This window comes from Canis lupus, chromosome 33, assembly GCF_048164855.1.
Source record: "Canis lupus baileyi chromosome 33, mCanLup2.hap1, whole genome shotgun sequence".
In the NCBI taxonomy this organism is placed as follows: Eukaryota; Metazoa; Chordata; class Mammalia; order Carnivora; family Canidae; genus Canis; species Canis lupus.
Window position 1 is genome coordinate 4,502,334 of NC_132870.1, and position 19,340 is coordinate 4,521,673.

Here is a 19,340-nt window from a genome sequence, read left to right on the forward strand (position 1 = left end):
CATACCTGGGATACTAGTGAATCTCTGGAGCAAAAGTGTCTTTAAAACCAGTCAACCAACCAACAACACAGGTCACTTGGGCCTAACTTTCCAAAACAAACAAACAAACAAACAAAATCGCCAAAACTTAAATGTCCCTATGTTTCCGTTCCAATTGTCCAGAATCTCCTCTTCACTAGGTGGCTTCATTACCTGTTGGGGTTTCAGAGATGAACTTAGATCTAGAAAAAGGTAAGCAGATGCTCCTTTTTGTAAAGCTTGGAATCATATAATTTGAAGGATACTAGGCGATTTCGCTTGTGTTTTCTTTTGTGTGGTCATTAACTTAACCACACAATCAGGAAGAAAGACTAATCTTGGCTCAGCTACTGCCCAGACAATCCCCATAGGTAGGTGTGTTGTGGCAGACACTTTAGGGCTAGGCCCCTGTGCTGATTAATCAGCCCACAAGACCTTTTTGGTGGAAATTAGTAGGGGAAGGGTGCCCAGAGCTAGTTTTGCCTTCAGCCAAGGCAAACTGAAATGTTTTGTTGTAATGCTGCCTTTTCAAGCTTTCGGATGTATCTTAACCCTCTCCATGTCTGATTGTTCTCAGATGAGACTCTCTAAGATTCCGTAACCCCACCCACCTACCCAGCTAACCGAGGTCGCTGGCTGAGGCCGCGGCCATAGATGTCTGCACACACCTGCGGAGGTAGCAAGGTCACAGGGTTATGCAGATTTGCAGCTGTCTTGGTCTGGTGAAGTCTAGACTGGTGGCCTGAGCTCACAGCCCGATAGCCGCCGGTGGTAAAGACTGGGGAAATGGAAAAGCAACGGGTTGCCGCTCTAGCATTTGCTGTGTCTCAGTCGGGCGGAATGCCTCGACTTACCGGGTGCCTAGCGCCTCCGCTCTCCAAGCGGGCTCTCCTAGCAGATCCCGAATCCCTCTCCTCTTTTGGCTTTTGTCAGTGCGGGGTAGGCTAAGGGCGGGGTGTGTGTGTATGTGTGTGTGTGTGTGTAGGAGCGGGGGGGGGGGGGGGGAGGGATGCTGCATTTCCCAGGATCTGCTTTCAGGGTATAGTTTACCCTCGTAGGCTGCGCAACTGTAGGGCCCCAGAAGACACTCACACCCCCGCACCTGTTCGCGGGAGCTGTCGAGAGCAGATCGACGCCTGACCTGCTCGGACAAAGTTCCCAAGGTTGCGTGCCCGCCCGTAGGCTCTGCTGCCCTGGGAGGCCCAAGGTCCCGCGATTTGCAGTCGCAGCCCCCTCGGACGGTTGCAGGCGCGCATCTGCGGCAGCCGTTCCGCGCCGCACTGGGCGGGGTGCGAGGACGGGAGACGGGTGCTTTGGGCCGAAGCTTCCAGCATCGACCTCCGAGCGGCGGTGCGCCTGCCTCCCGTCCTCCGTGAAGCCCCCCCGCCCCCCGCAGCTTCTCCCTTAGGCGCCCAGCGCCAGGAGCGCGACCGCGAGCGGGGAAACCCTGGACACCCAGGACCAGACAAACCCGAGCCCCCGCCTGGAGGTGCGCCCCCGCCTCTCCGGATTCCGGAAGGCCCGAGCCCCAGAGCGGCCGAGCCGGGCTAGGTGTGTGTGTGGGGGGGCGTCCGGGGCTCCCAGGGGCTCCCAGGGGCTCCCAGGGGCTCTGTCTCCACCCGCTCTCGGCGCGGAGCCCCCTCAGCCAGCGGGACGGTGCGCAGAGCCGGCGAGGGGTCCCCCGAGCAGACCGCGGGGACAGACTGAGCCGGGGGGGGGGGGGGGGGCTTGCAGGTGTCCCGCGTGGGGGGGGGGGCGAGGCGGGGGGGGGGCAGATTGAGATTTTCTTTCTTTTTCTCTCCTTGTCCAATCCCCCTGGAAATCATTGTTGGCTCACTCCGTGCTCTCTCCCGTTTCCCCTCCCTCAGTCCCTCCTCACCAACACGCCTCTTAAGCGCTTCTGAAGATCTGAGATGTTGCTGGGTTTAAGGAGGAAGCCTGCCCTCCGGGCCACCGACTCCTGGTGGTGGTGGCCGCAGCCGCGCGCAGGACTGCACCGTCGGAACCGAGCACTGAGGTCTTCCCCCACCTGGCCCAGGGATTTGGAAATGAGGCAGCGCCAGTTCCCTCCAGACTTACGCACAGTCGCCTCTAAGGTAGTTCCTCCTCGGAAAGGAAGCAGCTGGCCTGGTGTTTGAACTGATGTTGCTTTTGGTCTTGCTTGGAAATGTCGTCTTCGGAAGGTGCAAAAGCACCTCGACGGGGTGAAAGAAATTTAGCGCCAGAAGCAGAACTGGGAATGGAGTGAGACGCTGGGCCACCTCTTTTTCTCTTCCACATGCGTTTTGGTTGACAGGCAGGCAGGCAGGCCATGAGGCCTACAATGTTGAGGTGGAAAGGTATGGCTTTTTTTTTTTTTAAGATTTTATTTATTCATTCATGAGAGACACACATACAGAGGAGAGAGAGAGAGAAGAAAAAGAAAGAGAAAGAAAGAGAAAGAAAGAAGGAAGGAAGGAAGGAAGGAAGGAAGGAAGGAAGGAAGGAAGGAGAAAGAAAGAAAGAAGAAAGAAAGAAAGAAAGAAAGAAAGAAAGAAAGAAAGAAAGAAAGAAAGAAAGAAAGAAAGAAAGAAAAGACACAGGCCGAGGGAGAAGCAGGCTCCATGCAGGGAGCCCCACGTGGGACTTGATCCCGGGTCTCCAGGATCACGCCCCGGGCTGAAGGTGGCGCTAAACCGCTGAGCCACCCAGGTTGCCCTGAAAGGTATGTCTTAGACTAGTGGGCCCAAATGCCTCCTGGCTTTATAATCTGGCTGGGCAGGGAGAAAGGATGCTCTGCCTCTCTGCTTCACAGACCCCATTCCTAAGGTAGCTTTTGCTTTTCTTACTTTAAATTGGAACTTAGAACTTTTCAGAAACGCATCTCTTCTTCCGTAGTAATAGATGAAGAAAAAGTTCTATTTAAAAAATCCTTTTGGTGGAGACAGAACATGAGAGACTCCTAACTGGGAAACGAACTAGGGGTGGTGGAAGGGGAGGTGGGCGGGGGGGGGGGGGGGGGAGTGGGGGTGACTGGGTGACGGGCACTGAGGGGGGCACTTGACAGGATGAGCACTGGGTGTTATTCTATATGTTGGCAAATTGAACACCAATAAAAAAATAAATTTATAAATTAAAACAAAAAACAAAAAAAAAATAAAAAATAAAAAATCCTTTTCAGGCAGCCCCGGTGGCGTCACTTTTGGCCCAGGGCGTGATCCTGGAGACTGGGGATCGAGTCCCTCATCCGGCTCCCTGCATGGAGCCTGCTTCTCCCTCGGCCTGTGTCTCTGCCTCTCTCTCTCTCTCTCTGTGTATGTATTCTCATGAATAAATAAAATCTTTAAAAAATAAAATAAAATATCCTTTTCTTTCTTTCTTTCTTTCTTTCTTTCTTTCTTTCTTTCTTTCTTTCTTCTTTTTAATCTATAGAGTTAGAAGTCTGGTAAAGCATCCTACTTAAATAGCTAACCTGGTTATACTAATTATTATTTACTTATCCCTTTTCAAGTTATGTGTGTGTGTGTATTGAAATATATATGTATGCATGTTTGCACACATGGCATATATACAGATATATACAGTGTATATTATATACACAGATATATATTTACATATACAAGTGTACATATCCATTTTAGTACACACACACACACACACAGGCACACAACTGGCAGGCACTATTCTCAGTACTTTTTATTTGTTGATTTGGCTTAATTCTCACAACTTACCCAAGAAGAAGCCTACAGAGAGCCCCACTCCTCTGTGTTTTAGGATTGTGTGGTTAGCACAGCTGTCATCTTGGAACAGAAAGATGGATATCATACGGGGTAATGTAAAGAATAGTGGCTTCTAAGTCAGAAGGCCTGCTCCAAAATTTGTGGCCTTTTCAAGCATGGGTCTCAGCTTATTTTACTGGAACTTGTGAATAATACCACCTCTGGTCTTACTACACAGCTGTGTCTTGAAAAGCAAACCAAACCATTCACGTAGGAGGTTTTCACTTTTTTTTTTTTAAAGATTTTATTTATTTATTCATGAGAGACACACAGAGAGAGAGGCAGAGACACAGGGAGAAGCAGGCCCCATGCAGGGAGCCTGATGTGGGACTCGATCCTGGGACTAGATCCTGGGACTAGATCCTGGGACTAGATCCCGGGACTCCAGGATCACCCCCTGGCCCAAAGGCAGGCACTAAACTGCTGAGCCACCCAGGGATCCCAGCTTTTCACTTCTATACATGATTGTCTTCCCTGCTGGTGAAAGAGATACGCTTTTAGCTTCAACTTACCTTTCTCAGGTGGTTGGGATGCTCTATTACCTCTATAAGATATCTTATGTGATCTTAACTTCCATTAGTGATTTTCACTTATTTATAAGCAGAGGTGGGAGTAATAGCTGGTTTGATTTTGATTTTTGATCTGCCAGGGACCCCTGACTCCAGCTCAAGATTTTTAGTGCTTTTAAATGGACCTCAAGCTACAATACATTAGTTTATTATACATTTCCTGACTTTTAAGGAGATTTGAAGAAGATATACAGTATCTTCTTCTTTTCCCCAAATTCTTGAGGGAAATTCTTCAGAGAAATATTAAGATTTTTTTGTAAACCAAAGAAAGGAATGAGATTTGAAAGAAAAATCATGGGACAAACTTAATTAACAGTTCTTTATCTCTTTACTTCTCTTCAGATGTTCAGCTAGCTACCAATTCCAATTCTTCTCATCTTTTTTTTTTTAATCTTCTCTGAAGAAAAGCAGGAGTGTGAGTATGAGGGTTTTTCCAGGGGAGAAATCCAGAAAATAGTTCCACCCTTGAACAGGATCCCAGAGCACACCTGCTTTGGAGGTTGAAATCTGATGTAACACGATTATAGTCCTTCATGAGGATTCATCTCTGCATGGGTGTGCCAGTGTGACACTATCGCTTACTGAACTCCAAGTAGTTTTTTTCTGTGTTTAGTTACTTTTCTTTGAAGTGTGAAACTTTTTTAGAAAAGCTTTTGATGGCTTCTTTTCTCACAGACAAACAAATGAATTAAGATCTGTTTCCCCCTCTGGCAAGATTTCACTGGGTCTTTGAGAAAGACAAACACAGCCAAACAGCGACACCCAGCCCAAAAATCAATGCAAATCATGCAGTTAAAAAACTAGTATCCAGGAGGATCCCGGGGTGGCTCAGCGGTTTAGTGCCTGCCTTCCGTCCAGGGCATGATCCTGGAGTCCTGGGATGGAGTAGTATCCATACACGTCTCTAGGCTCCGGAGTTCAGTGGAGGAGCCAAATGATAGAATGCTTTTGGAGAGAGTCCAGGTAAAACTACTTGCTTTAGCTGGGCTGCTAGAGGTAAACAGTAAATACCATGAAGCTCATTCTCATGGACATTTAATCTGCTCTCTGAATACCATCTCAGAACTTCCATCTTCATTTGCCTCTGCCTTTAGTTCCTAAGTCTCCCTTAGTCCTTTCCCCTCCAGCAAAGGGGTGGTATACAAAATTCCCACTGGTATAAATAAATAGCAAGGAAAAAACATTTGAATTTACTTGGAGACATTTCCCCCTCCATTTGTTTTCTTGAGCTTCATTTCTAATTTTGGAATAGTCTAAAGAAGGATGAGGCATTGGTATGCAGATGTTCTTCTACTCCTGGGGTGATAATGCTTAAAACTACTTCCAAATCTGAAGTCTTTGATTTTGAGGCTGCACTTGAAAGTATTTATTAAGCTTCCAAACATGCCTAAACATAAAACCAGGGAGATATTTAGAAAACTTACCTCTCAAAAATTGAATTCCATGCATAGTAAAGATAATAGCATGGTAAGACAAGTTTCATCAAGTTACATGACTGCTAGCAGCTCACATCTGAATTTCTTAAATCCTTTAAATATTCAAAATACACTTATTTTGGTATTAAGCCAATTTTTTTAAAAGTAAGCTCCACGCCCAACATGGGGCTCAAACTCACAACCCCAAACAAGATAAAAGTCCTATGCTCTGCTGACTGAACCAGCCAGTCACCCCAGTATTAAGTTAATTTTAGGGACGCCTGGGCAGCTCAGCGGTTGGGTCTCTGCCTTCAGCTCAGGGCGTGACCCCGGGGTCCAGGGATCCAGTCCCTGCAGAGAGCCTGCTTCTCCCTCCGCCCGTGTCTCTGCCTCTCTCTGTGTCTCTCATGAATAAATAAATAAAATATATTTTTTAAAAAGTTAATTTTATTATAGCTCAGAAAGAGGGACTTGGGATTTCATATAGCACACATTTCTCTCTTCTCTGGGTTGGTGGCTTTCCTTTGAATACATTGCAGGAGGAGAAATTTGAAGCTTCATATGTATAGTCTCTGTCTCTGTCATATCAGCTCTTCACAATAGCCTGCTCAGGGATCCAGGAACATGGCCAGCTGGAAAAACAGATAAAGATAATGAAAAGTGAGGACCTCTGATAATGACGTCACCATTTCATTGATTCTAAGGAAACAACTCCAAAAGGAGATAATTTTCCCCAAATCTCATTCTCAGAAATATTCATTAGAAATGATACATATTGGGGTGCCTGGGTGGCCCAGTTGGTTAAGCATCTGCCTTCATCAGGTCATGATCCCAAGGTCCTGTGATCGAGCCCCATGTTGGGCTCCCTGCTCAGTGCGGAGCCTGCTTCTTCCACTCCCTCCGTCACTCTGCCTGCTTGTGCTGTCTCTCTTTCACATAAATAAATAAAACCTTAAAAAATGATAGATATTAAGAGCTAATAGTAATAATAGAAAAGTAATATTTCCCAATAAAGCATTAATATCCATTGGATGCTATAGGGGTCCTTGAGGAAGAGATCTCTCTAAATCACCTAGCTAATTGTTAAAAATGCAGATTCTGAGATGCATTTCCAGAAATTGGGTGGATCTCATTATGGGCCCAGGATCTTGTGAATTAAGTAATCATCCTAGGTGATTGTAGAGCAAATAGTTCTTGATCCACACTCTGAGAAACATTGTGAAATGTTAATTTCTGCTTAGAGCAGAAATTAGCCCTATGGAAACAAATTAAAATATATGAGTACCTCAGTCTAGAAAATTGCTATATTTCTGAAATTATAGTGTTACAAATATACAGTAAAAGTTTTTAAAAAAAATCTTCTATTGGTGCTCAATCTTTGTTTCAGATCAATTTTCAATTTCTGGTGATTCATAACATGTCAACATTTTGCTCTTTCATTCCCATTCAGGCCCAGGTCATTAGTATAAACAACAACAACCACAAAATACATAAATGCATAAGAGAGCCTCTGTTTAAGAAATCTTTAAGTTAAATCTGTATGGAAAAATTTTAAATGTTTGTGGATCCTCACCCCATGAGATATTTGCTTTTTATTTTTTTTTGTGTGTGTGTTTTGATACTTTGGGTTTTCTAAAATTGTGTCACAACTTATTTGCTTTTCTGTGTTCACAGCCTTCACCAATCAGGCTGTGACATAACAACCTCCCATGAGCTCGCTTTACCCACCGGTTTTCAAAGGAGAATAGCAACAGAACTGAAAATCTCTTAAGCTATCAGTTTGCTCCCTGTTTGGGTTCACCAATCAACCACTGCTGTTTCTCTGATGGCAGTGTCTGCACAGAGACTGCCACTTTCTGATGGTGAGTGAGTCTAAGCCACCAACTCAGATTGCAGAAGCTACTGGTGCCATGGAAACAACCACTCCTCCACTGGCTTCATCTCACTGAATTTGCTAACTTGGTACTGCCATCTCCATTAGGGACTCAGAGCTAAGTCTGAGGGGTAGGGCCAGAAAAGCCTGGCAGCACCAGATGTAGTGCAGCATTCACTGTAACCCATCAGTTCTGATGTTGCCCATTATCCCTGAACAGGATAGGGGTTCCTGGAATCTTTTAAAAATGTAAAGGTAACTATAACAATCTTGTCCTAGTAGGCTTCTAGATTTGTCAGGTCATGCCTGAATCCAAAGGTAGGTGCAGCTTAATACCAGGGCCAGAACTATAAGATCATTTTAGGTCCAAACAGTTCTTCATTAGCACAGAGAATCTTACTTAAAAAGAGAGATAGAGAGAGGGAGAGAGAGAGAGATCCGATTTCAGGAGACCTAACACATAATCTCCTTCTGACTCTGCCATTTCCCAGCTGTGTGACCTTGGATGAACTAATTTCTTCAAGCTCCAGTCTTCTCACCTGTAAAATGAGATGGTTAGACTAGGTCAGAGCTTCTCAGACTTTAGGGTTTATAATAATTACTAGGGCACTTGACAAATCGATTTGGCTCCATTTCTGGAGATTCGGGATGAAAGGGCAGTGGCCTGTGTGTAAGAATTTGCATTTGACATAGACAGCACAGAGGGACTACAATGTGAGGATACAAGGAGAAGGTGGCAATCTGTAGTCCCAAAATGGAAGTTTCAAAAGAAACTGACCCTGTCAGCATCTTGATCTTGGACTTTTTCACCTCTGAAATTGTGAGAAAATTAATCTTTGCTGTCTCCAGTTTGTAATATTTTGTCATGACAGCCCTAGGAAAACTAAGACATTGGTTGAATAGTTTTCTGAAACCTGACTGACTTTAAAGAAAATGGTATCTATTATTATTGTTCAGAATCAATTTATATCTTGCATGGACACAAACTTTAAAAAAGAAAATGAGTTTTTAAAAAGATTTTTATTTACTTATTCATGAGAGGCACAGAGAGAGAGGCAGAGACACAGGCAGAGGGAGAAATGATGCAGGACTCGATCCCAGGACCCTGGGATCACCACCTGAGCCAAAGCAGACATTCAACCACTGAGCCACCCGGTGCCCCCCAGGAGAAAATGATTTAATGAGTATTTTTTTCAAAGTCCTGACTAAAGATAAACTACGGAAATAATGCAGTTTAAAATACTATAATCTAATTTTGAGGACAATGTTTTAAGTTGATAGGACTAAGAAAGTTTCCAGGGTTTTTTTGCTACCAATCAGAAGTAGCAAGCTTGATTTTAATTAAGCAATAAATTACTACCAAATTTTTGATGTGGTCATGTAAATTTAATGTCAATTTTAATTAAAAGCATACATGAAATGGAATTTATTATTTTAATTTTAATTCTGGGTTTTATAAGACAACCCTGTTACCTATCCAATACATGCCTAATTTCTCATGCCTCTTTCTTAAGATTTCTTTAATCTTAATTTTCAGTTGGAACTACTCAGAGAAACTATCCAAGGATTTTCATCATACCCTGGAAAAACATGGACTATAAAGAAAAAGATATATTGCCACCTAGTGGAAAATAGGCAGAATCATTTGGTTGTCATTCAGTTTTTAAATCACAAAATGGTTAGTACAAGAAATGCTTAAAAATGTTCTTCAGTCATGAATAACCATGCTTTAATCAAATGATGTCTTCCACGTTTAGCTGACATGTCATTTTTTACTTTTAAGTTATGTGTTCTTTATTCTTTCTTAGTATATACTCATATGCATATGCTACTGCTATATGCTGAGTGATAAAGTTGAACATAATTGTTCTCAAGGACATCTAGCTAAAATGACAAAAGTATTTACAGGCAAATATAAAGACTGCTTACTATCCACAGAAAACCAGAAGTATAGCAAACAACTGATATAACTATAGCCAATGGAGCTTGGGCAAATTACAGCTCTGGACCTGTGTCCTCATCTGAAAAAGTGGTGTTGAACTACATAACTGATTAGATATTTTCGATTATTTTTTAAAATATTTTATTTATTTATTCAAGAGAGAGGCAGAGATACAGGCAGAGGGAGAAACAGGCTCCCTGCAGGGAGCCTGATGTGGGGCTCCATCCCAGGACCCCGACCCCAAGACCCCAGGATCATGACCTGATCCGAAGGCAGATGCTCAACCACTGAACCACTGAGGCGTCCCGCTATTTTCAATTCTAATGTGATCAGATTATATATCTATAACACACACTTATAGTTCTATCAAGCCCAGGGTCTTTTTAATAATTAGGTGAGTGCCCAACTTAGTTTAGAGAGTAGCATTGCATTGGTGAGTTAACAGGCGTATGTCTTTGGAGTAGCATTTCAGCATAGAACTAAAAGAAGCTTATTAATGGAAAGGAAGTTCCTATCTATTTACTTGGTTGCCAGGCTCCCAGGGTTTTATTCCCCCCAAGAGGAAGGTGACATGGCTAATTTTAACTTCAGCAATTACATTCTATCCAGTTAAGTTATCCTGGCCACTTCTATGTGGTGATAGCATCCTTTATTGTTTCCTGTCCTAAACTTTTTAGAAGGTTGCTATTAACTGAGTGGCTGTTGCTGACCTTTAGTAAGTAAGCATAAAGGACAGTATTAACCACTTGGTAATTCTTTAAGTCTTTCTTACCATAGGCCAGGAAAAGGAAAGGAGAGTTTAAGGACACTTCCCTTTCTGTAGCCCTTGGTAAGTCCCAAGAACGCAATGAGCCTTAGGAGCTAACACTACTATGTGTCTGCCCCCTGGAAAGATACTATTTCCAAGGATGTAGTTTGGAGGAGCTTAAGTTATCACATTGTTTGACTTAGATACACACTGAATATCACATTCTTGGATACAATTTCTTTCTCTACAGCATTAAGACAGAAGTCTTTCCCTTTCAAATAGGATGTGTTTCATGTGAGAATGTCATTGTGTCTATGGGACATAGGATACAAGTGTGCTACATTGGTAGGTGTCATGAAATACTACAGGTAGGTAGTCCACTATACTCACTCAACTTTTAAATAATTAGTTGTAAGGCACGGCGTTCATCTAAGCACTAATAAAAGGGTTAGAGGACATAGAAAAGATTGATATCAAACTTGTGTTTGAGACTTTGTCCAGGGCTAAGGTACTCAGGAAGGCTTATTATATTATTTCTAGTAAATTCCTTTTCTTTTCTCTTCTTCTGTCCCATCCCCACAGAAGAAGAAGAGGAAGAGAAAGGAGAAGGAAGAGGAGGAAGAAAATGAGAAGGAGGAGGAGGAGAAAAAGAAAGAAAGAGGGAAGGAGGGAAGGAGGGAAGGAAGGAAGGAAGGAAGGAAGGAAGGAAGGAAGGAAGGAAGAAAAGGGAACAAAAGAGAGAGAAATGGTTAGTCTCCAGAGTATATTTATTCTGAATAAAGTCTGGGAGAATTGCTTTTGACAGTTGAGAGGAACAGAGACTTCTAGAGTCCCATTTTTTTTCTTCCTAGAAACTCTTTGTATGTTCTGTTTAGTAATATTTATTCTCAGATACATTTTATGGTGTTTGTTGCCCATTTTACTACTTACTTTCTTTTTTAAATAAGCAAAACAGCAGAAAAACAATGTCCTAGGTATCGAATACAAAGCTGGAAACTACCTGCTTTCTTAGAATGAACAACTATTTCTCCCCTACTGCTTTTTTTATACAAATAGCCTAATAACCAGATCTACCTAGTTGCATAGATAAAAAAAATTCAGTTAATAATGTGAGACGTTCTTTACTCTATCAGATTATATGGCTGCCTCACATCACTTTCATTATCAGTGTTGCCAACCTATTATGTATCTTCTTATTCTTCAGGTAGGTAGGTAGCTTGAGCAATAAAATATGAAAGAGGGTACTGCGTGCTGAAACAATAGTTGGATGTGACAAGGACAAATTAAGGGTCATGACACCTGTCACTAGGGAAGCAATTTCTGTAGGTTTGAAAAAAAACTCTTAAGATTGATGTACCACTTACATTTCAGCATAATTTAATATATCTGCTTTTTGATCACATGCATCTGTCAACTGATGACTACTATTATTCTCTTTAAGATAGCATTTTCCCGGTATTGTAGTGGAACAGTACTAAATAGCATATGTAATGGTTAGATAAGCTCTCTCTCTCTCTAGTAATAAAATTAAAACATTCCATTTCAGTGAAAGGAGGAATCCTGAGTACAGGCCTATGAAAGGAAACTTTATAGGGTAACTTGGTTTTGACTGCATTGATTTTTTTCTTTTTATTATCCAAATCCATGTTCATCGGATACACATTCCAGGGAAGCTGAGTTAAGAAAGTTAAAGGTTTTTGTACAATAAACAAGAAGGGATTTCTAACGTCATACATGTTAAATTCCATACTTTTCTATGGCTCGTAATGAAAGAAGCTGAAATATAATGAAATAATTTGGAAGTATGGCTGGTACTTAGAATTCAGAGAATGTTAAGATGGAAAACTATCTCAGAAATGTAAGGAAAAGCAGCAATGATTCTTTCAGATAAAACATTGGTCTGTATAGGTTTAAAATGTCATATTAACCCTCAATTCTAGTGTATACATTTATACATATGCATGATAATAAACTTATTTATATTTAACCATTCATTTGGCAAGCAGCCTAGAATATTCTAGTGTTCTAAGAGTCAAACAAATACCTCAGAGTTTCAAAGTCTTCGTTTCTTTTTCAATATCTCAAATCATGACAATTTTTTTGTCCTGTATATTGCTGTACTCTAAACAGTGTATTCAGTGACAGGCTAAACCAGGTACCTGAATGCTTTCCATATGTAGCTTAGAGACAGAGCCTTCATTTGGGGTTTATATCTGATATTTTAATACCTCTGTGTACTCAAGTGGATGTATTTGGTTTTGAAGTGGCCTGAGAAAAGTCTGTTTTAGTTTGTTCTGTTATTGGTTGGGTTTTGTTGTTGTTGTTGTTGTTGTTGTTTTGTTTTGTTTTGTTTTTAGTTCATTGGTGGAATAAAACTGAAGTCAGGATTCAGAATTATTGGCTAGGCATTTAATAAGAATGATCGTTCAGATATTGAGATTACTGAGGACTTAAGGAATGACCACTGCATTTCCTTGCTTTTCTAGGCTGTATTGGGAGGTGGGGCATGAAAAAGGAGTATTGGGCTCAGAAAAGCCTTGACATTACCACTCAGTAGTATACTGTTGTGATGTGTACTGTTGGCAAGTCCCCTTGCTTTTCTGAACCTGTAAAGTGGAATATTGAAGGCCATATGGAGTTGTTATAAAGATTGCAGATGAAAGTCTGGGGGCCCAAGTCACATAGTAGGCACTAGACACATACAAATGATCATTTTCATAATTCCCATTTATAGGCTTTTCTGAATTTTCCATAATCTTGTGCTTTCTCAACTTTAGGGCTACCAACTCTTTTCTCCCTTCCGTGAATAAAGGGAGACATCTCCTCCCCTCTTTCTATAAGAAGAGGATGTTGCTGGAAAACTAGGAAAGGAGATATCCTGGGATACAGACTGTTTCTCTTCCTGAGAATTGCAGGTGAGAAGATAAGACAAATGAAGGGGAGTCTCAACCATAGACTCCTCCCTCATCGGCATAGATGGCCTATCTCCCCTAAACATCTCAGGGGAAAATCCACTCCTCCAGACTCTTTCAGAAACTACCACTTGAGAGAGCTCCCTTCCCTGGTGGTCTGATGGAGCCCAGGAATGCTGACCTGTAGGGCATAGCACCAGACCTGTGTGCTCACTCTTGCTTGGCGTGAGCAGCGTGGGAGGTCCTGATAAGCTGGCTACTTAAGGACCCAAGATGCTTTCTGAGCACTCCTACACACTGGTGAGACAAATTGCTGAGTGGTCACTACAAAGTCTGTATTCAAAAAAGGAACAAAAGCATGGATTTTTATTAACATTATCCTATCAGAGCCCTAAAAATGATTCTATATACGACATTTTCAAATATCTAAGTTTGAGTTTGGGGCAGCCCCAGTGGCCCAGCGGTTTAGCGCCGCCTTCAGCCCAGGGTGTGATCCTGGAGACCCGGAATCAAGTCCCACATCAGGCTCCCTGAATGGAGCCTGCTTCTCCCTCTGCCTGTGTCTCTGCCTCTCTCTGTGTGTGTCTCTCATGAGTAAATAAATAAAGTCTTTAAAAAATATATCTAAGTTTGAATTTGGAAAAGAATTACCCTATCTCTTTAAAGAGCCTCTCAGCTCTCTTTGTTTCTAAATTACCTAGGTGCTAGAAGAATTCTAGCCAGTATGGATGGAAAACTCAAGGTTCTGTGGTTTCCCTTTTAAGACAGCTGAGTAAAAAGAAAAAACAAAACAAAACAAACAAACAAACAAACAAAACAGAACACAGATCAGAGGGTAAAATCCAATCCTTGTGTAATTCAGTTTCAGCCCAAATTAAGTTCGAAGAGGATATGAAAAGTAAGTGAAAGTAATACTAAGCTTAGACACCTCATTCCATTTAATATTTCTCTGAATGGGTGCGGGGTTGAATAAGCAGATTTTCAACAGTTACTGAAATCTCATTAGTCCTATAAAATAATATAATTTTGTTTAAAAATTATAATTATAATAGTTATTATAATTTATATTATTAAGAAAGACCTATAAAGTTCTGCTTCTAATTTCAAGATAATTACTGATTTGACAATTTTCTTGGGTTAGAAAGAGTAAAAGGATTATTCAGGGAATTTTCTATGCTCTTTGGAACTTGCACAGAATTTCTGTTTACTTGGATATATGGTTTCTGAATACATTTTCTTTTTATTAATGAATTGCATTTTCATTTTTTTCACTCTCTAAAAAATGGTTATATCTTTTTAAGAAAATTATATTTTATGGTGCTTTTCAAACAAAATCTCATCTTTAACTTGGTGAGGACTTCTACACTTACTACATTACACTACTATAAATAGCGTTTTGTTTCCAAAATATACTTTTTAACAAATTTCCTTCCAGATCTTGACCTTGGAAAACAACTGGTACTGGCTTAGGCACTTTGTTCAGCTGAGGATCTGGGCTCCTACAAAGGATTAGCCTGATTTTCCTTTATTTTTTTTTAATTTTTACATTAAAAAATATTTTATTTATTTATTACTGAGAGACACACAGAGAGAGGCAGAGACATAGATAGAGGGACAAGCAGGCTCCCTGCAGGGAGCCCGATGTGAGACTCAATCCCAGGACCCCGGAATCACGCCCTGGGCCGAAGGAAGACGCTCAACCATTTGAGCCACCGACACATCCCCTAGCCTGATTCTAGAATGTGAGAAACCAGCAATGTGCTGTCCGGTTGGTCTTGCAGGGGATGCCATTGACCAGCAATGTGGGAGGTAAAAGAAATGAACTAAAAGGCCCACAAATACATGTGCTGATGAGCTCTCACCATTCACATCTCCTGAATCTAAACTGTCCATCCTAGCTGACTAGAAATGCTTTTTTGGCCAGTAAATTCTGTTCCATATGTGAAAAGTACTTTCTAAAGTTTATGTTATTTTTAGATATATAATGTTATATCAGGGGAATTTGAGAACTTGTTTTGAAATCATGTTTAAAAATTTTGAATGCTATCAAAATAAATACATAATGTTACTGTGTTTTTAAATACACTGTCCATATTCCATGTCCTCAGCAACTTACATTCATTATAGAAACCTGTATTCTTTTTCACAATGAAAAAGCCAGCTTTATACATGAAGCTAAGAGTCCACTAGAGGTCACTTTTCAACTTATTTCCCTTAAAAATGGAAAAATTCACTTTGATTCCTGTCATTGAATCTTTTGTCATGTCTTTGTTTCCACTGTTGGAAATTTTGCTTTCTCCCAGGAAAATTTCTGTTATTCCTCAAGTTTTTTTTTTTTTTCTGAAATCTTTCTGATTCTGGGCTCATACATTCTTATATATCAAATATAGTTTCTATTGTGATATTTTTAATGACTTTCTTGGATACCTAATTAGGTCTATATTTTTCTTCTGTTTTAATGTCACTATTTGAACACTAGCAACATATGTCTATTTCCTAGGTTTTTAAAAAGATTTTATTTATTTATTTGAGAGAGAGAGACAAAGAGAGCCAGCGTGAACATGTGTGTGTGGTGGGAAGAAACAGAGGGACAGGAGCAGAGGCAGAGGGAGAAGCAGACTCCCCACTGAGCAGGGAGCCTGACATGGGGCTCATTCCAGGACTCCAGGATCATCACTCCAGCCGAAGGCAGACACTTAACCCACTGAGCCACCCAGGCACACCTATTTCCTAAAGTTTTAATGGACTTTATAAGATGTATTAATGTGAAAGAACCAGAGATGTACACCTTCTCAGGACTAAGCAACCGTTCAATTTCTTCTCCTTGCCATAAACACTAGTACTGATGAAAAATATCCAACATCAATATTTGTTGATAAATCTCTGAGTTTTATCTTTCTTGATTTAATTTCTCTTGTAATCCATTTTAGCTATGTTTTGAACTACTTTCTGAAAAGCAATGGCTCTGAAATGTGATGCCTGATATACTTCATCTAACTGGATGCCTAATATACTTTGGCTTATCTTTTTCTCCTTATGCTTGAGGGTTTGAGTAGCATAAAAATGTTCACATGCTGCTCTTATATTGTTAGTATCACTACTCCTAGACAAGAAGTAAAATGACAAACATAGGCATTTTATATGTGTGTGTGTGTGTGTGTGTGTGTGTATTCATAGTCCTGTGTATTTCCTATTAAACCACCTGGAATAAGACCATGATTTCTGGCTTCCCATTGAAAAAAATGCCTGCTACATCTCTCCTGTATCTGTGACTGTATTGATCTTAAAATATTTTTTAGCTATTCTTAAAATTTACCCCAAATAGGCAGTTTTAAAACTCAGAGATAGTGCAATACCTCATTTCTCTATGAAATGGAGATCTTTAAAAAGAAGTCACGTAGGAATTTATTCTTGCTTTCCAAAAGAATGTCTATCTCTTTATACCATTCATGTACCACTAACTTGTCTAAATACACTATAACAGGGATGCTTTAGTATAATTTCTACCACTTATGAAAAGATTTTCTCATAGAAAATATTTAATATCTGAAAACAAAATAAAAATTTAAACACCAGGTGTGCTTTAAATTATAAGCATGATACCTAATTTTAATAGTATTACTTATTAAAGTTATTTTCATGCACAGATGTAATATGTGAATCATTTCCCCATGGAAAATACTGAAATACTGCAGATCAGCTGCAGGTTTCTGCTTACCAGCCCTAACCTCCAAGCTTCCAAAGGTAACTCCTTTTGTGTATTTTCCCATACCTTGTGGTAAGCATTTACATTCAAATGTGTGTACTTCTAGAATATCTACCATACTATTCAGTTTGAAGCACATGTGTGTTTTTAAAATAGATATATGTGATATTGGACAATTTGTTCTGTCACTTCTTTTTTTTATTTTTTTTATTTTTTTATTTTTTATTGGTGCTCAATTTACTAACATACAGAATAACCCCCAGTGCCCGTCACCCATTCACTCCCACCCCCCGCCCTCCTCCCCTTCTACCACCCCTAGTTCGTTTCCCAGAGTTAGGAGTCTTTACGTTCTGTCTCCCTTTCTGATATTTCCCACACATTTCTTCTCCCTTCTGTTGGATTTTTATTCAATAATAGATGTTGAAGTTATTTATATGTCACTTTCTATGAATCTGTCTCATTCTTCTGATCTAGGGCACAGTGTCTTTGAGAATGGACATACCCATAATTTACCCATTTTCCTTGGGAAGTACTATTAGTTTCTTTCTGTCTTTACCCTCTTAGAAGCAATTTGTCTGTGTTTGTCATGCACACGATCAAGCGTTTCACTAGACTGGGTATTGTGAAGAGCATTGAGAAATCATGAAAAGGAGGAATTGAACATTTTAATAGACACCATCAACCAGTTCTCCCAGTGTCTTCAAAAATGTCCTCTCGTCCAGCAACAATTAGAGAGTAGTAGGCTCCCTGTACCCTGGTTAGCATTCAGGATCAAACTTTACATTTCTGTCATTTCTATGACCTCTTGTGTTTGCAGTTGTATTTGCCTAGGTATGAGCACAATTTAGGTTCATCATCTTTCTGTACATTTGTTGAGGTTTCGTATTCTGTGAATTTCTTATTTATACTCCACCCCCTCCCCTTACAATTGCATCATTTGCTTCGTCTTACCAATCTCTAGGAGGTTTTCTATATATTGAATATCAAGTGCTTGTTGGTTACATTCATGCAAATATTTTTCAAGTCCATCTCTTGGTTTTTAACTTTATGATTTATCTGTCATGAAGGATTTTTTTTTAAAAAAGATTTTATTGATTTGACAGAGAGAGAGAGAGAGAGCACAAACAGGGGGAGTGGCAGGCAGAGGGAGCAGAGAAACGGGTTCCTCACAGAGCAGGGAGCTCAATGGAGGGCTCTATCCCAGGACCCAGGGATCATGACCTGAGCCAAAGGCAGATGCTTAACCATCTGAGCCACCCAGGCACTCCAGACTTTTTATTTTTATGCTGTCAATTTATCAATTCTTTCTCATATGACTAAAATTTGGTATCTTGCTCAAGAAGATTGCTCTTACCCTCAAATGTATACCTTAAGGATTTATCTAATATCTTGTATTTTCTTCTCATTCTTTTATGGTTTTATTGTTAAAATTATTGTTTAAGTATCCTGAAAGCTACTTTAAAGCTTGATTTTGTGTCTGTCTACCTCAGTGGATTAATTCTAATTATTAGTTCTAAGAGTTTGTCAGGTGATCATCTTGAGTGGTTTTTACTGCAATGATCATATCATCATCAAATAATGACTTTTTTTTTCTTCTTGAGATATATACCTCTTATTTATTTTTCTGGTTTATTGCATTAATTAGGATTTTGAAAATGTTCAAAATTAGAAGGAATATTGGGCATCTATGTCTTTTACTGGCTTTAACAGGAAAAATTTTAATATGTCATTATGATTTTGCTAAAGCTTAAATAGTCACCCTTTATTAAGTTAGGGAACACAGCATTAATTTTAAATTTGAATATAACATAGTAAAATATTATTCTTGTTATATGGAATAATTACTGTTTTCAAAGTGTTGAGCTATAATGGGTTATTTTGTTGCCCAGTACTCCAAATAAATTACGTACAGTATGAATTAGTCCATTAAACACCCAATGTGAGTGAGGCTGGGGCTAATCCCAGAAAAATATTCAGAGGCAGTCAAAACAGTTAACCTTCAGAATTTCTTTTAATTGAAACCCTTTTTTCCTAAGGTTGCTTGTTGGTGAAATCTGTTGCCAAAGATATAAAGAATATATCACTGGTGTTGATTAAAATATCAAGTACAAAACAATATTAAATTATATAATAATTACTTCATCCAGTTCTTTCCTAGGAACACTGGTGCTTAAGATTTACCAATAGGGACTCCAATATTGGTTCTTGACATTGTTATAATGAATGCTTATGGCTAATGAGAATACAAGGATTCTGAAATTTAATCAATGAACATTTAAAGGATGCTTATTTTGTACCAGGCATAGAAAATGAATATTGAAATTTGGAGGAAAATCATGCGTCTGAAAACCTGAGGAATTGATTCAATTGTCATTCTCATGTTCTAGAAGTAGAAATGG